Here is a 22982-nt window from a genome sequence, read left to right on the forward strand (position 1 = left end):
AATAAAATCTGACTACCATATTTTCAGTGACTACATACCTAAGCTGATGGACTATGACTTTTAGTAATATTTAAAACCCTTGTATTACTGAATTGCAATTTCTACAACAGTAAAGTTAGATTGCACATAGATAGTCTGGAAAATTCGAGTCAAAACCAAGATACCCTTCTGTTTTCACAGCAACTGGTAATGCTATGCTGTGGTCAATGGAAGTAGGGAGGCTCTACAGTCTCCATTCAGAAGGGTTTTCAAGAAGAGACTGGATAAAGCCCTGGTCTGACCCCATATTAACCTCCAAAGCTTTCTTCCAACCTGAATTATCTCATGAGTCTGTGAGCACTCCAAGAGCTTCACCTATTATTTTTGGCTTATACTAAACATATAGTTTGCTATTTGGCATTACTTTTTTTTTCACTTGCCACAACTCTATATTTAACTCATTCTTGCCTTATTAAGTACTGTGCCAAACAGAAGGCACATCTTTCTATGCTAGCAACATTCATGCTCAAGTACTTACAGTGCACTTTAAATTTCTTCTATGCTAATTAGCCAAAGATTCCAGATTCCAGTTCCAGGTGGTGGGTGTGGGAGATAATGGATTCACTATCATTTATGAAAGGTTAAGACTGTTTTCTCAGATAGTTTGACTCGCTCCTTTTAAAAGAAAATTACTGCACAACTAAAAATTGTTATTTTATAAGACATATAAATAGGGAATAAATAATGTACTTTCCTATTTGAACTTTAGGTCAGCAATAAATTATTGAAGAAGGTTATGTTCAATAGAGTGTTGTGGCCAAAAATTTTTTGCTTTTGCCTGTCATGATCCATGTTCAACTATTGCCTACTGGAACAAATTATTTCCAGAACAGGTAATTCAAGAGGGTAATTCTGCCTATTTTGCTGAATCTATATGCTAGGCACCTTTTAAAGTTCTCAATTAAAGTGGGTAGGCAGTAAGTTTACACCTTTAGTTTCTCTCTTAAAAACAATGTGTATCACTGAGGTGATATCTACAGTAATTTTAATTTCATATTTAAACAATTATCTGTATAATGACTGACTTTTACAACACCATGCCATTCTAGCTGTTTCAGCACTACTACAACAAGGTTCTTAAGTTTGTAAAGGTGTGCTATTTCAATATGCATTTTGACCATTATGACCAAAAAGACTGTTAGTGTTTCAAATACAATTCCAAGTCCCGCAAAATTTTCGAAAGCTAATGCATTTGCCATTTCTTACTGAAAATCACTGTTTATAAATTAATTTTACAATATGTGGCATTTTGGTTAAGAGAAAGGAAACAAAGAAAACAGACACATTCCCTCCCTTTTTACAAAAGAAATAATATAATATAGGCAACTGTAATAATATAGGCAACTGTTACAATTTCTATGACTTTTTAATCAATAGAATTAGTGCACTTATTTCTTAAGAGTATTTCTTAAATTGTTCTTTGTATTTACCACTACTTAATTATTTCACTTTGCTAAAAATAAAGGTCATAAAATCCATCTTGATTCTTGACTTAGATTTCATGACTAACCTGCAAGTTGTCAAACCTTTAACTATGTTCCATTTAATGCATTTAATAGACGTAAAAGCTCACAAGTGATGATATGAAGGATAATTTATGCTTGCAATGCATTTTTGTCCAATTAATAGATTGCCTGTGTGTTGCATACTTTGCATGACAAAAGAGCAGAATATTAAACTGCCATTTATGAATGCATGAAATTGCACTTTGCAAATTAGAAGTGCCGAAACAGAAATTTTTCACCCTGTTTAGGAAATAAACAGTCCTTAACCAATTAAATTGCATTGTAATAATTCTATGATTTATTGCAAGTTGTTTAACTTTCCAAACTTGGCTAACCCATATTAAGGTCACAATCCATCATATCTTGCTTGGAAAGTCAGCAAATAATGGCTGTTGTAGTAGCTGCTTTTGATGATAGTATGAAAGAAGTATTAGCACTTGTCAACAAAACTGCTTACAACTTAACATTAGCATGCATGGGCTGCTGTACCTATTTATTATTCTGGCAGCTTCACACATATTGTTACAAGCTTATAAAACATTTTGTCGGGTGGAAACCGAATGTACACTGTTTGGTTTTCTGATAGACTGGCAGCATAAATGTCTGGGCTGACTTAGTTTAGGTTAAGTGTAAATAGAGACACAAATTCTTCAGCCTGTTCTCTTATTGATACTGAAAAGTACTGAATTATTCAGCATCCAACTCTTCTGTTTGTGTCTATCACAGTTATCAATTACCCATCAGTCTTCTTGTCAAAACAGAATGGATTAATCTGGCTGAAAACAAGACAAATAAGTGGATACAATAACAGAGGTGCAGGGTTGCCAAACTGTCAAAGGGAAATCCAGGCAGTGACAATTGCCGTCAAAAGTCAGATATCTGGCTTAAGTGAGCAAGTGATTTCCCTTTACAAGCAAAGAATGCACTTAGCTTACTCTGAGTAAATTAATCTGCCTACTTTGCCTACTAATGCATTATCAGCAGTGATAGTCACAGTAATTTTTTACTTACTGCTCAGATGCCTTTATAGCTCAATGCCTTGTGTGCAAGTTGATACTTAAACATGAATATACACAAAATTTTATTTTATACATTTAAAGATAATTACTTGAATATATGAACTTCAGAATGTGGTTACTTCTGTTAGTTTGATCTATTATACACATCAGCTGCTAAGAAATTAAGTAAATCTTTGAACTCAGTCCTGTGGAATACACTCAACTTCTATTAGGTCTAGCCTTCCATTTTCCTCCCAAGCTTTAAACTTTGAAATCTTGCTTGGCAAACCCTTTATGTCCATCTATTACTCTTGAAAAAGCATGCAGATGCATGTGATTTCATTTGTACCTTTAAGATAAAATGTTAGTAATACAGCCCCCAATTTGGGGCAAAGGTTTGGCACCCAGTGAGTCATGTTTGGGATTCCTATCAGAGGTTTCTGGTTTGTTTGCCTTCTCCACCTCCTCCCCCCACAGTAATACTATCAGAAAAGACTCTTCTAAACTATTTTAGTTAATCATTACTCATGCCTGAAGCCTGGCAATCATGACAGTAGACATCAAGAGCTTCATATAAGCCAAACTTTTCTACTATATACTGCACTAAAAGCATTTCTGTTTAGCATATTTGACTCTTCTTTTAGAAACTTATCTGCTACCCAGTTTTAATTCTTACATAGACATGTATCTTTAAGTATTACACTCTAGACTTTTAAATGCATATTAAAAGTTACCAATATTTTCCACTATGTACAAAGTAATATCAAGAAGGCAGATTACTCACAAAATCTTGAGACAAAGCTTACACTGTCTATTAAGCAGTTTGACTGACAAAAAAATTTATATCCACACATTTCTATATCAATTATTGTAATTCCTTAGAAGTCCAAATATGGTCAGGAGTATTGTCAGGGTAATAAATTTGCAAAACCAAAACTCCCAAACCAAAAAAGCAAAAACCAAACAAAACCACACATACAACACAAACAAACAAACAAAACTCAGCCACCCCCTACCCACCCCCCACCATTCCCCCGGAAATTAGCAGGGGTATTTTGCAATCATTTCCCCTACAGGCTTGACTCACTGCTGTTCTCTCTGAATATTCACTAAAAATACAATGAAAGCCATTATGTCACATAATTTCAGTAAAGGAGTGACATTTACCTGTTGTATGCTAATCTTCCTTTTTTTTTCATTTCTATTAAACATGAACAGTACACAGCTGGATCTGTAAATCACTTGAATGAAGCATCAGGATTTACTGGCAGACATTTAACAGTCAAGAAAAGATTGCACTTGATCTGCTAGTTATGGAAGTTATTCAGACTGTACAATTCAGCATTGCTAGACATCTGTTCCATTCTTTAATAATTTTAAAACTGTAATGTTAGGTTTGATAAATAATATATATATTCTAAAATTCCTTGTTCTTCTTTTGGAGATACGGTCACTGTGATCTTTGAAAATTTTTGTGAAATTAGTGTCAAGTCCATGTCTGATTAACTCTCTTGATCAGTTCTAAGTGAAACAGTGCAAAGAGATCTCACGATATCTGTTACTTAATTCTTTACAAAACTGTTCTGGTCTCCAGAAAATTAAATCATTTCCCCCCTGTAACTTGTGAGAGCAACTATTATTACTATAAAAGACACAAAACTATTTAAACAGAATAAGTTGGTTCCTTCACGTCAAAGGTTTTAAAAACTAGTTACAGAAATCAAACACTACAATGAAAAGAAAATTGCAGCAGAAGCACTTATCCACTTCAAACGTCAGAGAATAATTTCCATTTTAATACAAGTTTTTTTGTCTTGATTTTAAGGTCCAGTTTATTTATTTGTTTGCTCCAAAAGTTACTATCTATGGCTACTAGATCTATCTGAATGCTTGAAAAGTGTCTAATTCCATCACTTGATGTCTACTGGACTTCCAGCAAAAAGAACACACAAGTTTTATTAACATCTGTCATATGAAAAAGTAAGGAGAATAATGCTGACATTATCAATCTATTGAAACACCAGCCTAGATTTAATATTAAGGCAAAATTGCACTAGTTGACATCATTCCTGTAGCTTCCAAAGATTGTTTCTTATGGTAAACATCTTTCAATTATAATCTCATTATGTTTTTCCCCAAAGAGGGGCACATTACTGACAACTAAAAGGATTTTTATTTCTAATACCTAATTATATGAAGATTGCTGCTCATGAGGCATTATCTAGATGTGAGTATGAAGTAACAAAATGGCTGCACCTGTTTAGGTTTTATTCTGCAATTTAGAAAAAATAATTTAACCAAAACTTAGGGCTGAATGTAGGTCTGTCACTATTGTACTTCTGCTCTAGAAGCAGAAAATACAGAATTGAGAGGTCTCTCCAGTGCCAGGGACTTCAGGATGACAAAGGCTGCAGGAATTTCCCTTGAAACAGTCAATAAACATGGCCTTAGCATCCAAGCTAGATGGACGAGACCTGACCAACTCTCAATACCATCAAGAAAACTGAAAATATGGAAGAGGTATATATGTATCAGAGAAGTTGGGTTTGGTGGTAGGTTAACATTCAACAAAGCACACTTCACTTCATGATTTCTTGCATTGATTGTCAAAATGGAAGGTAAACCAAAAAACACTTCATGCTAGCTACAGAATTAAAACCTAGTATGCATGCTATCAAGCAGCATTTGAGATAATCAAGCTTTTTACATAGAACTGCAAAATCCTATTTTGGCAGTTTAAGTAAGATTATGCAAAAATAAAAAAGAGCATTTGTGCAGTTTATCACGAGGTTTCAGAGGAATTTTCCGAGCCTGAAAGACAAAACAATACAGGAAATGGAGGTAATCCCAAACTTATCCACAGAACTATAAAGGCTAGGATGCTGCTAAAGAATGTTTTCAGAATTCTTAGTAACTTTTATTATCCCATTTTCAAAAACTGAGCAAAATGCTTAGTTGTATTATCATTCCATGGTTTGAAGTTCTAGTTCAGAGCTAGCCTCTCCAAGGTATTAAATTAATTATGTATTAAGTAGTGGTGTTAATGTTAAAAGATTTTCTGAAATGCTGACAGCTCCCGAACTGAAAGATATTAAGTGTGCAGACTTTATACTATTGCTTGATATTATTACTATTTTTATTACAAAAGTAGCAGGTTAAGACAATGTTGGATTTACTAAGCTGTCCATCATAAGTGGTCCTGTTATTCACCTGCTTTTTTCAACATGGTAGAATATGTCTTGTTTAAAGCATTATGCCAAGCAGAGTTATTATCAACTGCTACTGGGCACTGGACAACGTTTGTGGACCCACAAGGCCAGATGACATAACAATTTTTTAATTTTTTTTTTTTTTTTTTGTATTTTGCAGTGTTCTGATGTGTTATTTCAAGCTAAGTCTATACATTTTCTGTGGGAAAAAAACCCCAGCAATTTCAAGAAAATAGAAAATTAATTATTGTGAATTGGTGCATTTGAATGGTGCTTTATCTAATGCAGTCTATGCAATTCTCCCCCACCTTCAGACAGGCGATTTTTATTCTGAATCATCCATAAAAAGAGGACAAGGATTGGAAATCCCTCTGTGATCACAGCTTATTCCAATTACCATCCTAAAAATACTCATCTCTCACTCTTCAAAGCTTGTATGGAAAGAAAATCCCAAGGGTGGTCTAAAGAACCCCTTCCCAGACCTACAGCCTGTTATAAATGATAAAAACAAGACCCTGGGTAAGAAACTGGCATTCCTAACTGCAGTAATAATGAGATACATGAGCTGAAAATTGCTTTTGAAAAATCAAACTGATCAACTGATCATGGCACTTCCATTGCAAGTCAAGGTATCAAGGTAAGCAAAATTTCTCTTTCAACCCGTAACAATATCTACTTAAAGAAGGAAAAAAAATAGTCTGCTGGGTATTGGAACTTCCAGGTTCTTTTCCTTAGGAGCTCACACTGGTATTAATAGTGTGGACTGCATTCAGTCAGAGTTACGAGTCTCAAGACTTTGTCAAACTCAATAGGAAGGGCTGCTTTCTGCTATTCATGCTTTTGACCTAACAATTTATTTTAAGATGTTTTCTTGGCCTAGAGGGGAAACAAATACCAGTATTTCTAATTAGCACTAACTTTTTGAGAGTGAAACGTCTGAGATATCATTTTGAGCAACTTACTTTCAGAACATACCTATGCGTATTCAGTAGCACAAGATCTGTCTACTTTTGCTAACACAGTTACACCTGTAATCACAGAAACATTCCAAATTTTTCTCAAAATGTCACATAAAGCTGCTTATGAAAGTATCATTGAAATGAACAGCAATTTAAAAATCACAATCATTGATCAAAATGAAAAACACTGACAAAATTAATTATAATTTATCAGTAGACCTAACATAAAACTGAATAGTTTCTAGTGAAAAAATATCTTGGTAGAAAATACTGTTTAAGAAAAAGTGAAGTCTTCCACAGAAATCATTTTTTCACTGAATTTTTTTATCTTAAAGTGAAGAACAGAACAAATAAAACCTCATCCTATTCCTGTCCATTATTTTGATTAAATTGAACTGCTTCATCTTCCATCAGTTCAGTGATAAGCTTATTTGAGCTGCTTGTATATCTTAAATAGTTTGTGTATTTATTGAATGCCTCATATCTCTCATTATTTCTTCTGGGGAAGATTTTTATGTTGAATCTTTGGGTTACTGCACAGAGGTTGAAATGCAATGCTGCTAACATGAACCAAATGAAACTTTTCCATTTAATTCAAAATGGAACATGAGCCATGCAAAGATCAGCTCAGAAATGTTCCATAATGTGCTTGCGAAAACTTCATAATCTCCTGGTTTGGAAAAACAACTGTTTTATTTCTCAGTGTTGATAAAAACTGTCTAAATAAAAACTACAGCAGATCATAGAGACTGATCAGGTACTTAAATACATGAAACCTCAAAATTTTTTGCCCTATGTGAACATAACTTCTTTCTTAATAGCTCATAGGCTGATAAAAAGCACTCACACTGAATTTAGCAATATTAAATGTATGACTATTTATATATTAAAATTTTGATGTATAATAGAGCTAACTGATTATTTGCTTTCTTTACTTAGTATTTATCAACTTTTTTTCTTATCTTAAATTTGACCTCATCAAGGTGAGGTGAGCAGACAACATGTAAACTTACCGATCAATAAACTAGGGTAGGATTATTCTAAATTCAAGAGGTATGATGATAGATTACACAGTCATAGGTGAACTAGATTTCAAATAGATAGCCTGAGTATAAACACAAAAACCATTATATCATTCTTGGCCCCAGCAAGTAATAAAAACACAATTGGAGAACCTCAACAAGGACAACAACCCTGAAAACAGTCTGCTATGGCTATACTGCTATTAGTGACTACTTAAAATAGTTTAAAACAGCCTAGAATATGGATAGTATAAAAAACTATTCTTACTTTGGGTGTACAAAGATAAATAACAAAATTACATGTATTAAATATATATGATAATCTGCAGCTTCTGGCGAGAAGAAGGAAACAGATAGCATGAGATATGAAGAGAGCACTGGACTAACCAGCCACAGGAGACAGGCATGGTGCAAAGCTCTGCTCTGCAGAAACACATTTTAGAAGATGCAAGAAAGAGGCGCTTCTTTTGCAAAAAGTTTTCCAGAAACATTTTAAAAAGGCAAATTTAGAAGGCAGGCACATGAAACCAAATGTCGCATGTTGACACCCCTTTCCATAAAATACTTTTACCAATCATGCCTACTCAGAGAATGGTGCAAGGCCACCTTTTATCTGTCCAGTTTGTGTCTCTTCCTTAACAGTGCCTATTAAAATGCCCAGTTCTGAAGGAAAAAATTTCTCTTTTTACAAGACCTAACTTGCTCACTAAAAGCATTCTGCGGCAATTACCTTCAGGCTACTTTTGTGCAGTATCAAAGTGTATTTTGTATCAGTTAAGAATTTGCTATCTTTCTGTTTCCCTTTTGTTGTTTTCTAATAGGAAAACAGAATCTCTGTGTATGATCTCACATCAGCTGCACACACATTTTCACAATTTTCAGGTACCATATAAACTTTCTAACCTTGCACCACTCTTTCAGAGCTCTCGTCAGCCTGACTCATCATGGGAAATACCATTCAAAATGAGAAAGCTTCTGTATGATATTTCTGCATTATTCTCTTGCCTATTCTTCTTACATACCCTAATTTATTTCTGACAGCAACCTCACTTTAACAGAAATTTCCATTCTTCCTCTAAATTAATATTGCTAAGACAGTAAGAATTGAGGAAAGTATATAAATGCTTCAAAATTTTCCCCTCCTTTACTCTGCACTTCATCTGGCACTGTTCCTTACCATTCAATTAATTTGGTCACAGTTCTTCTCTGGATTCAACTAACTCAATACCTGTCCCCAACAAACCCAGACTATATCTTCACGAACAAAACAAGACCAAAGTCAACCTCATCAGCACCAGGTTTAAAACTTCAAGAGATGAATAACAGGTTTATTTGAAAGTGTCAGTGCAACCATTTAGAGATCAAAGATTCTTCTACAGTTGGAGACCCACGGCATAGGAATCAGCCATTAATATCTAGTGTAGGTATCGTGTATCACCTCAGGGCTACATAACTCAGGCACAACAGGACTAATCCTGCTCCTGTGGTGACATCACTGGAACCGAGCCAGGCCCACCATTAACGGAAGCCAACATGAAGAATCATTACAATAGCTGCCCAAATTCAAGGTACAATTTAGACAACAATCCCTTTGGATTATCTCTTTCCCAAGTCTCCTGCTCAACAACTAGCACACTCTACTTAAAGTGACATAAAAGCCTCAAATCTTATTCTATTGAAATTAAAAACAAGACCTGCTCCTTTATTCCTAAAGGCAGGACATATTTATATCTGTATCATCTATATCTACATCTACACCTTTAAAAAGCAACAGGATCTAGTGCCAAGACCACTTAAATCTGCTGGGCACTTGAACCAGGCATCCTTAAAAACTTAATTTCAAAATAATGAAAAAGCAAAAAGCTGGATATTTGCAGCCATAATTTCACAAAGTATAGTTCAAGTTAAAGTCTTCCTCACCAGGACAGGCTAAACAATAATGCAGAATCTAATTAATCTCAGGTGTTGCTCTGTATGAATTATGAACTGTAATTGTTGAAAGAAAAAATCCAAGTTTTATTTGAGAACACACAGTTGTCTTTACACTGCAATAATCTGCTTAAGTGTATTCTGACGCATGATGCACCTCAGCTTTGACTAATTAAATAACACTAAATTAAAAGAAGCATATAATGGCACAAAAGGTAAGAGACTTGCTTCATTTCTGCCACTACAAAAGATATATGTGTTTAATTGTGAGTTAACTTTTAGATCATTTCCATATATAAAATCCTTCTCAAATTAAAAATAATGGTAGAAAAAACCAAATGTTTTCTCTTAGTTCTTTTGAACTTGCAGATTCTGACTGTTTCAATAGTTTATTTATACTAACTGCATGCACAGGAATTCCCAGGTCCACTTAATAACTGGAATTAACAAAATAAACATAAACACTAAATGCCTGATGAAATTCAAGATATCAAATATGATACTCTGTGTGAACTAAGTGGGAATGTATTTGCAATTTAAAATATAACTCATCATAATGAAAATGTAAAGCAGTAGTTCTGCTTTATTCAGTATGGCAGGTTAGTGATCCCTGTGAAGCTACATTGAAGCAAAGAGTAGATTAATAATTTAATTTGGTTCAGAACTGTGCAAGTGGGGCACTGCAAGCGATTATTCTGTAACCAGCTGTTGACCCTAATATGGATCAACCAATTAGACATCTCTATTTAATTGTTGGTGACCCATGTAAAACTGACTAAGAATTTTTATTGTAAACAAAACTCAGTGGCCTAAAACAATCCCAGTTATCCCCCTGGTGGAGATAGTGGGTTTGATAGAGGCACAATAAAGGAGCTCAGCAAATGAAAAAATTGCTAGATCATTTTAGACCGCGTTCTGTGAATGAGCCTTTTTTCAATATCCCTTGGTGAAGCAACAGCCATTTCAGATAAACCCCCACAAAGCAAATACCATTCATATGAAGTTATGTTTGCTCCTTGTTATCAGAACTTATGCCACTTAATTCATTATTCAATGAATTCACTTTCTTATTTATTAGATGCAAGGTAGCCATTCATCCCTAAAGGCCATGTATGCAAAAGACTGCTTGTAATGCTGTCACTTCAAACCTCTCCAGGCTTTTACATTGCTTCAAGAATTAGGAAAAAAGAAGCAAACAATTTAGATTTATTCATGCTGATATTAAATCTGTATATGATAAAGGAAATGAAAGAAATGCTACATAGATAGCTTAAAATCTATTGATACAGATCAACAGCATATGTTATTCCCAGCAGCTGGGACATTTACTCCTGCAGTATAAAACCCACTAGACTGTATCTTACATTTTTTAAAGATCTGATTAAAAAAATAAAAAGTATTTGTTTGTCACATTCCTCCCTCCCATTGAAAGGTACCTCAGTCTCTTTCCTCAAGTGCATTTGATGTATTCAGTCCAGTACACGACTAGAATTACCTGCTCAAGTGCTGAATCCTCAGAGTGAACATACGAAAATCAGTGATTAAATGCCAAAGATATCAAAGTCCAAAATATTCAAAATGTCCTTTTGTTATATAATGGACCATAGGACATATTGCAGCTAATTTTGGTAACTCACAAATGTGTATTCTCTAATGTTTTTAAATGTGAATTTTGCTAATGACATATTTAATAGCACAAAATAAGATCTTCAGCTCTTTTCACGCTGCAGTAGCAGTCAACAAGATGTTTCAATTTTACTCTGTAACCTTATGCTGTTAGAATCATTAAAATGCAAATGAATTACTGAATTAAAAAGAATTTCAATACACTTTTAGCACAATTAATATTGTATAAAATTATCTGCATAATTACACACACCAACATTTATATAAGGCATTGTAAAAAGTCTCCAATAAGAGACTGGATATAAAACTGGCAAGTACTGGAGAACAGGCTTCTACATACGAAAATGTAAGTGGTAGTTTACAGTTAGTACTCTATGTGGCTACAACTACACAGTACTTTCTACATTTCAGTTATCGAGACATTTAAAAAATAAGCATTTTTCTTAGATCTTTGATCTAATGGTGCATAATAATGCATGACTCAAAAAAGTTACAACATTTATTTTCCTGATATTAACTCCACTTTAAAAATTATAATTAGTGACCTGACATTACATAAACAGTTGAAATAATAAGAACCAAAACCAAACCACCACACAAAAAATCATTGCACATATACACCTCAAGAAGTGATTGAATGGCTCAAAATAAAATAGCATTGTAATTACAGTAATTTGTTGCTAAGGTTGCTACAATGAAAACTGCTTTTTAAAACACTGTATTTTTCGATGGGTGTGTTATATGGATTGTGACTTTAAAAGTATATGTATTATTCTTAGTAATCCTGCTCTTACAGCAGCAGTTACAGTCTGACCATCACAATTCAGGAACTGATTCACCTGAATAATTAACCTTTTACTCCTGCAACAGGTACATACAAGATGTATTGCCTTCATTGAATGCATAATGTGGAAAGTATAGAAATTCATAAAATGTAATGCAAAACCCAGTTGTTTTCTCTACGTCATGTAACAGTGTCAGTAACTGGGCTGTGTGGGGAACTGTATTCACATTCATCTGATATTCTGGAATAATTCTGAAAACTTAGTGGGGAATAATAATAATAGTAATGAATGAAAACTTCTGTTAATATACAGAGAGTCCTAACTTTATCCTTTATTGTGCAATGTTTGCATTTTTGCACACGGGAGATTTTAAAAGTCACACAGTGATTTTTATAGTGCGACCGTATGCTAGATAAAGACATTTAAGCTGTCAGTATAAACTGCTTCTGTTTTCATTTTGCATTTAATTTCAATGCCAGACTCAAGGCATAAATTTTTCATCACCTGCAATGGTATGAATAAAAGATTAAAAAAAGAACTGAGAAGAAATTCTAACACATGCAGTGCATGCAGCACATTGTGCAGACACAGTGTGCATAACTACATGTTTAATTTCCATCACTTTTTCCTATGTCAGGAACACTATTATTTAGTTCATACATCATGCAGCTAATTTCCAAGATTTCAGCTCTGTGGAATTCAAATTTATCTAGCTCTGGATAACAATCCATTCAACACTCTTGAAATCTGAAGATGATACACATATTGGTAAATTCACATAGTACCTTCTTAACATTAAATAGAATATGTCTCTTGCCATCTAGTGTTGGTAAGTTAAGTACTATTAAAATATTTCAACAGCACATATTCTTGCCTTACTTCTTGAACTAGCAAATGAATAATTCTTTTCCCATGTTCAAAGAACTAAAAATTACTAAAAATTTCTGAGCTAATTTCAATTTCTCATTAAGACTCACTTCATATTTTAAGCTGAAGGATGTTATCAATCCCAAGAGGTGAAGTCATGGTCTCACTCTGACAGAATTTTTTATTTAGTACTTAAGAGTGTTTTTAGTAGCATCTTTGGTTTTACTGTATTAACACTCAGAGGGCCTTGGATGAAATTCTATTTATCTCTCTCCAGCAGCCTCGGCTGAATAAGGAAAAGTGCTGTGGAATACACCTTGTTTAGCATTAATGGTAGGTTTTTATTTATCAGAAAATATTTAAGATTCCTAGTTTGACTTTTGCCTAGCAGCAAGCTCTAAGCCACACTATATATTCAGTTGGGTCAAAAGTAAAAATATTCTTCACTTTGCAACATTTCTAACAATGTTCATCTGTATAGTAATCTCTATACATTGAAACTAATTTAAGGGGGTAAAATTACACTGTGCAATAATAAATTTTAATACATTAATGTGTAAATTTTTTTTCTATAATATTTGGAAAATAACTTCAAACTGTGGTTTGTAATGCTTGACTGTGAAGAAAGACTGAAACATCTTAGAAAAGACAATATGGTACTACTCCAGTCTCTGGCCTTTTCAGTCTGGGATGAGTACTTTTGATTGGAAAGATACACTTAATAGATAGTGGCTGGACTAATGTGATTTATGGCTGTCAGAACTGGTAGAAGGGAAATACAGCATTTTACTAGTTGCTTCTTTGACTTGTAGCAAAGCTGGTCCAAGTCACCACTACTGAAGAAGTTCTAGAAAGATTGTGTATAAGTTTTCATTTCTAATGCTTCTATTAAGATTTCAAGCAGATAAAAAGAGGTAGAATATGAATAATAAGCTATTTTCACATCCAGTGAAAAGCTGTCCATTTGTAATAGACTGTGGCATACTGCTGGGGCTGTGTGACACCTGCACTCATGACAGTCATTTGCATTCATTCTCTACTTCCTCTAAACAAATAAAATTACTTTCAGCATTTCAAGCTGTCAAGGCACAAAAGCAAAATTATGTATTTGTTTTTAATGGAGCAACACCAATGGCAGCAATGTACTTACTGGCAGTTCGTTTCTCAGTTCCTGGCACCAGCTCTGCAAGGTGCTAAGTATTTTACTTTTGATCCAGCACAGATCTTTACTTTACTTCACGCTGGATGAGAGACCATCTCCTATGAGAATCTGAACTCTCTTTCAGTCAAATTTAACCAATTATATAATATATAATATACATATTATATAAATTTTATATTGATATATACATATAAACCACAGAAATTAAAAAATGCAAACAGAAATGTACTTTAAACGCTCTTAGAAGTGTAGGATTCAAGGAATTAAAGTGAGAGTGGAAACAAGAATAAGAAAAAATCTTGTAACAAATATATAAAACTATTTCTAATTTTTTACACAACTGTTTTCAATCAGTAGTTAAAATTGAAAATTAATTGGCAGTTAGAAAGTAACACTTGTTCCATGCCACATCCTTAGATAAAACAGCTTCAACTGTTTGGACTCCAGACTGTTTCCTAAACTCACAGAAAATAATGCAATTCAGAAATAGGGGGGAGAACAGAAAGACTTCGTAAAATGTTTATGAAGAGGGATGTAAGCAGTCAAACAAAACAGTCCATTAGACTCAAGGCACTTTCTGTTGTAATTTTTTCCACCCACCAGGCATTATTTTTCCCAAAACAAGAACGTGTGGTGTAATTTTTATAGTTGTGTCTCTGGATGAAGTCACTACAGGCAGTGCTGCACAAGACATAAACGTACAAGTTTGTTGTATTCTCTTGTTTGCCTGGGGAGATTACTTTAATGTTGCTTATCCTACATTCAGTTCTAAATTTTCTAAATATGAAACTGGGGAAGTTGGAAATTTCAGCCATCTTCTGAGTTCTGCTGTGTAAGGATTCATTTTAGATTTAGATATTATAAATCTATATTAAATATCAATGATACTGAATTTTAGTGTGCAAATAACGATTTGTATCATTTAATTACACAATAAGCACTTAATTCTAGAACTGCACAATATAATAAAACTACAGAAAGTGCTTTAATGAATTTGTATTGCATCAGCTGGGTGCTCATTTTAAAATAACCTGCAAATATCTACCTTAAAGTTTCTAGGCTAATTGATATGAATTCACAAGCTAATCTGTGATCCCATTACGAAGTACAGCCACAGAACTTTATGTCTTCTGTCATTTTGAAATGAATGCTTACAGGGTAGTTGTTTAATTCACATTTCTTTTTATTTTTTATTTATTCTTGACACAAGCTTAGGAGACTTCCGAGCTTTGAGTCTAGTAGTAATTTCAGCATAATAATTCTGTTTCTAAAGCTCCACCTATCTCATTGCTAAATTTTACTTAAAACCACTATATAGTGACAATTTATAATACATTTTAATAGATAATTAATAGCTAATTTGATAGTATAAATCTAGTTTAATTTAATCATGTTCTAAAGTGCAACATGAAGTGCTAAGAAGTTGATAAAAATAATTTTGCAGTATTCTATCTCTGCTTCCCTACTACAAATCAAAGATTTTCTTCTTTTTATAATACACTATAATATGGTTACAAGTGCATTGAAATTCATCTTGTTAGAATGGTAGTAATATATCCCACCAGGACTACTGTTCCTAGTAGCAATTTAAAATAATTATTGTGAGACTTGATGCTAGACATCAGGTTTGCAATAGAATTACAATGAGGGAAGTGTATTAGAGACAAAACATTGCTGGAAGAAAACTTCATAATGGTGCAATTTGGAACTAAGCCTCAATTTTACAGTAATAGATTCTCTTTATGATGGCACAAAGGAGTAAATGCACTTAGCAAATTTAAATCTATTATTAATCACACTTCGTCGATTGCAGTGCGGAAAGGAGAAAAGAAATTAGCTTTTTAGTTATATTTCTTACATAAAACAAGTTCTGCAATGAAGAACATTTTACAAAAATCTCCTTGTTATAGCTCAGAAACACAGCAAGTCTTCATAACTGCAGAGAGCTAGAAAGGTTCAAAAACTTTCCAAAATTGTTATGTATGTCTTCATTTCAGGTTAGAAGTTACTCAAGATTATATACTCCACATCACCAAAACACTTTCACTTCTAGAAACAAAATACCCAACAGGAAAGGCAAAGTAAATGTGATACTCAGGATTGCTTTCTCTAACCACTCTTCCTAAATGGAGGGAGGTTGTACAGTTCTTGCTTTAATTATGTCACAATTTTAACAAAATAAAGTATACTCATTTAAGTGTCTACAGACTGATTTGCACTTTAGCAAACCACTGGATGCTTTCAGAAAGATATTTCAAAGACAGTAAGAGAAAGTAACTCAACAGGGATTTTATAAAGTTGTCATATAGCACTGGAAAACATTTTTTATGCCATCACTGTGAAAAACTCCTGTTTTTATACTCTAAATTGTAATTTTACATCTAACCTTAAAATAACACATAGATTTGGTACATCTTTCCTATTAAAAATGAATCACATTTTTAATAAAAAGTGATATATCAATATATGAGACTGGCAGATGAAGAGTTGTTTACAGTTTGTCATAGTGGTTTTTTTTTCTATCACTGAACAATATACAGAAGTCTGAGAGAGACAATTGAGGTGAAAATAAAGCTCCTAATTTCAGCACAAAATAATGTGATAAAGATATCTAGCAAAGTACCAGCATATGAAAGCCAATAGTCATTGTAAATGCTTGTTTTAAGCAATATTAATCCGACATTTATCCTATGATTAGTAAATAAACATTTAAAAATAAAAATGTATTATAAATACATTTAATAAATTCATATCTCTTATCTTTGAGAGGGAGATTAGGTTTAAATTCATCTGCATTTTACCTTGACCATTTAAACTGGGTCTAAAATTACTGACAGGCAGAGGGTCTTCTGATCTTTAACGACTTTAGTTCCGTGCATGCTCCAGCCATCACCAGACAATAAATGCACACCCACATTGCAGCTTGCAAAGAATAGAGAATATCCAAAGCTATTTTTAGATGAGCTAAGTTGGATACCAGACACACTTTAAGCAGCACAAGCTCATATGGGCTAATTTACTCTGCTTCAGCAAGGAAAATTAGCCTGTGAGGAGCTCAAGACTGTGCCTCCCTGGTACCCAAGGTATCTCCTGTATAATATCTCCTATATAATTTCTTACATTTGCAGTCTGTAGCATTGAAACGGCTGGAGGAAAACCCTAGTCTGTCTGTGAGACAAAATCTAGAAATGGTTCCTTGTCAATGGCTTAATGTGAATGAACACCCATTACCCCATCCTTCTCACATAATTTACCTGGGGATGCTGCACATTTATTGAACCAGATGATTGTGTAGTAAGCTCTGCAGAATAGGACATCTATAATATTACAAACAAAAAGCTCAACTACTCAAACCAGTTTCCTGAAAGAGACAAGTTGAAGACAAGCAAGCCTATTCTTTTTCTACTTCCTTCTGCAGAAGAAGGCATCATTTAAAGGAAAAAAGGGGTAGATGGAAGTACCTGATCCTTATGCAACACCTAGAAGAGGTGGTGTAGCATTACTTACTTCTGTAATTATTTATCAAGTCTCTGATAGTTTATTCTTACCAAAGTGAAGAAGAACAACTTCTATTTTTCTTAAAACATTAAACTATCAGCAAAATGTGACTCATAGACATCCACAGAGTTAAAAGCAATTTCACAAACAAAAGGAGAAAAAACCCCCATAAATTAACAGTATCTTTAGATAAATTAATGACTCAAACTCTGAATGTTTTTTTATTGTCTTCATGACATTTCAGAGCACAGCTTAGTTTAAAACAAATTACACAGCCAACGTTTTTGTCCATACACAGACATCAGTACAGTTTACAGCACAGGTAAAGATAATGCATGCCTGTTTACTATAAATAAACATATAATTATAATATTATGTATTATTAAAATATATGCCTTTAGACTACTAAATTGAATTTAAGAAAGCCTGCATCTTTATGTCATTAAGAAGTTCAGCCCCAAAGCACCCATAATGCAGAGATGACCACGGCTGCACACGATGTTTTAAAACCAGCCTGTGGTCAAGGATTACACCCATGCTGGGTGTCATACTGACTCCATGAAGCATCTCTTTATCAAAGGCATCCAACAATGGCATTTCTCATAGATTTTCATTCCCTTCTCTGAAATATTCTGCCTAATGGCCAGAGGTCATCAAACTAAAATAATTACTAGAGAAAAAAACAAAAGCCTGTCAAATTCTCAGTATAGTTGATGAATTGCAAAATGCTACGCTAAAGAACAAGAAAACAGAAAATAAAATATTTTATAGCAGCAGTTCTCAAGATTGAGGAGAACAATTCTGATAGCAGAACTTTTAAGGCTCAAGAGCATAACCTGCAAATAAGCAGAACATTCCCATAGCAAACACAAACCTTTAGCATGACAAAATCTTTTAAAACAAGAGTATATCCAAGTCTACTGTGGCAAACATATGCTTTTAGGAGACGGTTCTAAAGTTAAATTTTCCGTCTTTTGAGTCATATAATTTTCAAAACAAGCAAATAAAAATTATTTCTATTTGTACAATAGCTACTCCAGAATAGGAGAAGTTGCTCTGACTGTATGTTCTAGATGAGGCACATGGCCATCCACAACATGCAAATGGAAAAAGTTTAGGTTAAATCTGATGGAATATTTTATGTAAACTTAGCATTTGTTGGCTTTGCTTGAAATCTCCAATGCTGGTTGAATGACAGCACAAATTTCTTCTTCATAATTAAATAATCTAGGGGCAAGTCTAAATTATGTGAAGTAGAGAACCCCACTAAGCAATTTCTCCAGCAAATGCCAGAATTATTAGACTCCATATAACTTAGATAAAGGAGTATAATATATGCAGATTATTAATTTCTAATGGGGCTAAGAGCAAGACATTTTTTGTCCCACATTATCATGATTTCCAGTTCCTAATGTGAAAGTCCATCTGCATACTTCCAGAAGCACCATGAACCAAGGTGTAAGACAGGACAATGAGACTCTTTCACACTAAATAATGCACACATATTTGTATATATACACACATGAAAGTTGCAAGCATCAATAACAGGCATTCAAATTAGTTTGACTTTCAGATGAGCCAGAGCTAGTTTAAACAATCTTCATATTTGCAAGCATGCAATGAAGAAAGATGAGAGATTAGTTGTGACCCTAAATGAACGTCTGAATAATGGATCCATTAAGAACTACTGGCTACTTTTCAATATTAGCCGAGAACTCTATTTCTTACAGTTAAAAAATATGTAGATTGCATATTTTAGTGATACAGTAGTAGTTGTAAAGACAAATTATTTTACCATCCTGAGCAAAAGAATGAAAAGGCACACAATGACTCCAATCAGTTCAAAACTTTAAAAGGAAGATCAGTGAGTAATTACCATGAAGCTCAAGATCATAAGATAACTGACAATAATAGATCAGTAAGATTTAAAAACAATAGATACTGCATGAATAAAACAAAAATCAAAAATTCTCTACATAGGGCTATTGTATTGTGGGTTTAAATGAACCACTCTCTTTATACACACAGAGATACTTCCCATAAAATCTGATTGTCCTTCAAAGTCTCCCTTCAATGACATAGAAATCACATCATAGTGGCTTTTGCTGAATGCAGGCTCTTTGCCATGGTGGATCAGGAGCCACTCCCTTTTGACAGTTGAAAAAATTTCTAAAATATTCCCATTGCATGTTCTTGCATGTCTTAGGCTATATAACTTGTAAATAACAACACTCCCAAATATAGCCACTGTTTCCCTCCTTCAGTACTGCAATCTGCTTATTCTTCTACAGTATCTTTCCCACGTCTGCTGCCATGATTGCCTTCCACTAATGACTGCTCTTTTCTGGTATCTGTATCTGTACCTCTAACCTCCTGTCTCTTCATGTCTTCCACTTATTTCTTTCGCAGCTGCAGCTCTAACTTAGAATTTTATTTCTTTCAGTATGATTCCCCTGTTATTCCTCTCAGTTATAGCACTGAATTCTGACCGCTGCCTCCAAAAAATACCAACTCTTGTCTATTTTCTTTTGTGTCTTCTCTCCATTTGCTCCTTTGCTACACCATCCAGAATGTCATAATCTTAGAATTTAGGTTAAAAATCTTTCTATCCCCTGTAAAATAAAAATATCTCCATTTTCAAGGAACTGCCCACCTTTTTTAGCTGAGCATCCACTAAAAGATACCTGTTATTTCACTGCTTTTCACTCAGACTGCTACCAGTTTCTGACACATATAATTTATATAATCACACACTCACAAAAAAAAAGTCTTTGTTTTCCATGCCCACAACAACAAAAAAAGAACAAATTTTAGTACACAATTCAATATAAGAGGACTCTTATGAAGTGATGTGCCCCAGTGACCACTTTTTTGCAGACAGGTTTGAATCTTTTTCACTCCAATGGCCCCTTCCAAATTAGTGTGCTGCTGTTTCTCCTAACTTGCAGGGTAAAGTGCCTTTACTTCTCCACTCTCACTCAGGTTTGAGTCCAAAAACTATGCCTCCTACCACCCAGCTACCTTTCTTTAATCCCAATTCACAAGCTATGAAGATGCATCTGCACATAATAATGGCATCAGTGGTTTGTTAACCCCTTAGCTAATCTTCTTTTTGCCATAAGCATCAGAAGGTCACATTTAAACCCTTTAAATGTGTTTTCAAAAGCATTTTAAAACTCAATTATTTGTATGGCACTTTATGAATTACACTAGAAGTCTATTCTCGTCTGTGAACTGCCATATTTCTAACTGTTACTTTGTAAATGAGTAAGATAGCAATAGGAGCAGCAAAAGAAATCAAACTTCAAGTGATTAAAAGTGAGAAGAGGAAAGCAATGTTATCTGGCATAAATATTCAGAATACATCTAATTTTATGGATACTGCAGATACAAAGTTTTGGTGGGATGCTAAGAATTCAATTTAGCTGGGACCAAACACATTTGGTCTTGACTGCAGCTGAGTTCTCACCAAAATGAGAACAACTTCATATTGGAATGATGTTGCTGATTGTCTGACCAGAAGTGTGACACACTGTGTGATATGCCAAGTGAGAGCAGTGAGGATGCTGTGATACTGGGAGACATGGTTTACTATCTCATATGTGGATAGGAAAAATCAAATTTTGTGAACTGATAACATAACTAAACTTGTAGACCTGATCAGCAGTTGATTGATGGAGCAGTCTGTTTAGCAGCCTGTGAGAGAAGAAACAACCTTTGTTTCGGTTTTGAGCACAACAACAGAATTGATCTGAAATGTCAAAACTCCCCTCTGTAACAGCAGCTACAATGCACTGGATTGAAACCATTTTGGGCAAATCCACACAACTGTGGCATCACTCAAAAAACTGCACCCAACTTCAGCAAAACTGTAGCTCTGCTACATATGAAGATGGAAAGCTTTGTATACCTGAGACAGGCAGCATTAAATCGCCAGGAGCAGTGCAGAGGCAAGGGGTGTCTTGTGGGAGGCAGAAAGCAAATGGTCATTTCAGAGAACAGATACACCAAGAAGAACTGAAAATAATTATACAGGAGGGGAAAGGAAGTTCTTAAAAGAAAGAAGGATCATTCTGAAAGTTGAAAATAGTATCACACAAACTCTGGTAAGTTAGCTACAAAAAACCAGGGAGGCAGTCGGGAAGAGAGTTTGAGTGTTCTTACACTCAAAAGCTTATAACGGAGTAACAAGTTTTCAAAAATATCAGGAGGAGATTTTCTGCTTGAATGTTTGCATGGCTAGAAGAATGTTAGTGTGCCAGCGTCACAGGTTTTTTGCTGGTTTTGTTATTAGTGGTGGCAGTGGTGGTTTTGTCTTCTGAATAAGCTGTGTAAAACTTGAGAAAGTTCCTAAACTTGAAGCTTTCTTAATAAATGCCTCAGTAGAAAATCTATCTCAAAATGAATGTCAGTAGGAAAAAATAGGTGAGAAATAGACAAATAAAAAAAGAAGAGTAGCAAAATGCCAGGACCAAACAGTACCTGTTTCAAAGGAATGTAATAGCTGAACCACGAATTTTGCTCTGCAACCTACTTAAACCTACTTAATTAAGGAGAGTGGTAAATGTGCCATGCATCTTTGAAATATGTTCCAGGGAGTACCTGCAAACAGGTAAGCCTCAAGACTACATCAGACCAGTTAGTGGATACAATAATGAAGAACAGAACCTGGTACAGATGGATAAATTGGTTATACCAGATAAGAGTCAGCCCATCATGGTAAAGGGAAATAGTTTGAGACAATTTTATCAACGATTAGGTTTGTAAAGGAGATCTGCTCAATATAGCCTGCCCTGATTTTCAAAGTTTTTGACACAGTCTTTCACCAAAGCCATGTAAAGAAACCAAACAGTGAAATGAGAAAGTTTGCTGATGATACAAGTGATAAAGTCAAGAACTGATAGTGCAAACATCAAGAAAGCCCTCATGACTGAACTCCTGGGCATTAGGATGGTAAGTGAAATTCAACAAACATGAAGTTATGTGCACAGGAATCTCAGTCCTTACTGTATTGATAAAATGATGGGCTCTGAGTTCATTATTACCAGCCATGCATGAAATCTTGAGGCCTTAAATATGTGTGGGAAAATGTATGCTCAGTGAGGACTAGAAAAGGGGAAAAGACCCAAACATATCCAAACCCAAAGCAAAATAAAAAAAAAACCCACCCTCGGGTTTAAGCATGCGTATTAAGAAGGAAGAGTAATATACTAGGCAATGGATATAAATTCATGGCTCACTCACATGTTGATTACCATATGCATTTCTCATTTCATTCCTCTATCTTACAGGAAAAAAAAGATACAGTAGAACTGAACAAGGTACAAAAATAGATGGGTTTAGTTAAGACTGGAAAAGACATGGTAAAGCATGATATAAAAGA

The 22982-nt window shown here is 34.3% G+C and overlaps 1 protein-coding gene across 6 annotated transcripts in view; it reads right to left on the reverse strand.

Annotated features, from left to right (window-relative positions):
* KIAA0825 (KIAA0825 ortholog) overlaps positions 1-22982 on the reverse strand; it is a 245961-nt gene that overhangs the window by 40839 nt on the left and 182140 nt on the right. The window lies entirely within an intron of this gene.

The sequence above is a fragment of the Lichenostomus cassidix genome, chromosome Z (assembly GCF_008360975.1).
Source record: "Lichenostomus cassidix isolate B80296 chromosome Z, HeHo_3.0, whole genome shotgun sequence".
NCBI lineage: Eukaryota > Metazoa > Chordata > Aves > Passeriformes > Meliphagidae > Lichenostomus > Lichenostomus cassidix.